We start from the raw sequence: 1,267 nt of genomic DNA, 5'->3' as shown, positions 1-1,267 counted from the left end.
CGGGGGGTCTGCGGTGCACGTGTGCCCTCCGGGGGAGCCACATTCTCTGCCCAGGCCACCCTGGGCCGTCTTGGAGGTCTCTTCTCCATTCTACTGAATAGAGAAATGAGATGAGTACAGGCAAGGGGGAAGGTTTGGTTTAATACCTTACTCCCTGCTGCAGGGCAAGACGTGAGCTAAAACCAGCGGGCTTCTCGCCAGCTGTGTGCTCCCGTCCTGTCCCGTCGCTGTCCTGCCGGACACTGCAGGCTGGGCGCTGGTTCCACGTCAACAAACCCTTCCAGCTGTTGCTAGGGGCAGGTGGCGGGTCACAGGGGGCCCTTTGTGACACCCCAGTTCCCCCACTATGGTGCTCCCACTGAAACACTCCAAATCATGCACTGCTCCCTTCTCGCACTCCCCCTCCCCTTTCCCCTGCAGCAGGCTGGAGAGGAGAACTGCAGGCTAAAAAGTGAAAGGTCACAGGTTGAGTTATGAACAATTGACTAAAACCAGCAATGAAAGAAAGCGAGAGCCCTGAGCTGCCAAACCTTATGGATGACAAAGGAGAGCAAGGCCTGTGATGACAGTGAGGGGGATGGGCCCAGAGACACCCAGCCTGAGTGGATGCATCCAGAGGAAAAGCGAGACTTGTGGGCAGTAAATATGATGGGAGAAGAGGGCTGGACCAGGAGGAGAGAAAACAGTGGGAAATGTAAGGGAAAAAGGGCGTTAAACATGAGGGAAAAGGGTCTGGAAATGTGAGGTAAAAAATGGGAAACATGAGGGGAAAAAAGGGTGGGAAATGGGAGAGGAAAACTTGGCAGGAAATGTGAGGGTAAAACTGGCGGGGAATATGAGGGGAGGAAAGAGCAGGAAACATGAGGGGAAATAATGGTAGGAAAGGTAGGGGAAAAAAAGGTTGGGAAAAGTGAGGGGAAAAGAGATAATGGTGGGACAAATGACATGAGCCCAGCTGTCCTATGTTTGGAGTCCTGATCGGATGTAGCAGCTCGCCCTGTGTTACTGCACCATGAATAAATGGCTTTGTGGAACAAGACATCTGAGACTCTGCCATGGCAAACCTGGGGTTGATGCAGTGAGGAAACCTGGTTTGACTGTGTGAGTGGGGGCTGTGGGGACTCAAGTTGGAGTGTGGAGGCATTCCTTGTGGAATACAGGATACCCCAGGAGAGCTTGGGCATCTCAGGGCTGTTGCAGAAGTACCCCTGACAGGGCCTCAGGCTGAAAACAGGCTTGCAAGGCACCTGCTAGCTGGCAGCCTTGA

Source organism: Corvus brachyrhynchos, unplaced genomic scaffold (assembly GCF_000691975.1).
Source record: "Corvus brachyrhynchos isolate BGI_N302 unplaced genomic scaffold, ASM69197v1 scaffold892, whole genome shotgun sequence".
NCBI lineage: Eukaryota > Metazoa > Chordata > Aves > Passeriformes > Corvidae > Corvus > Corvus brachyrhynchos.
Note: the sequence above shows the minus strand (reverse complement) of the source record.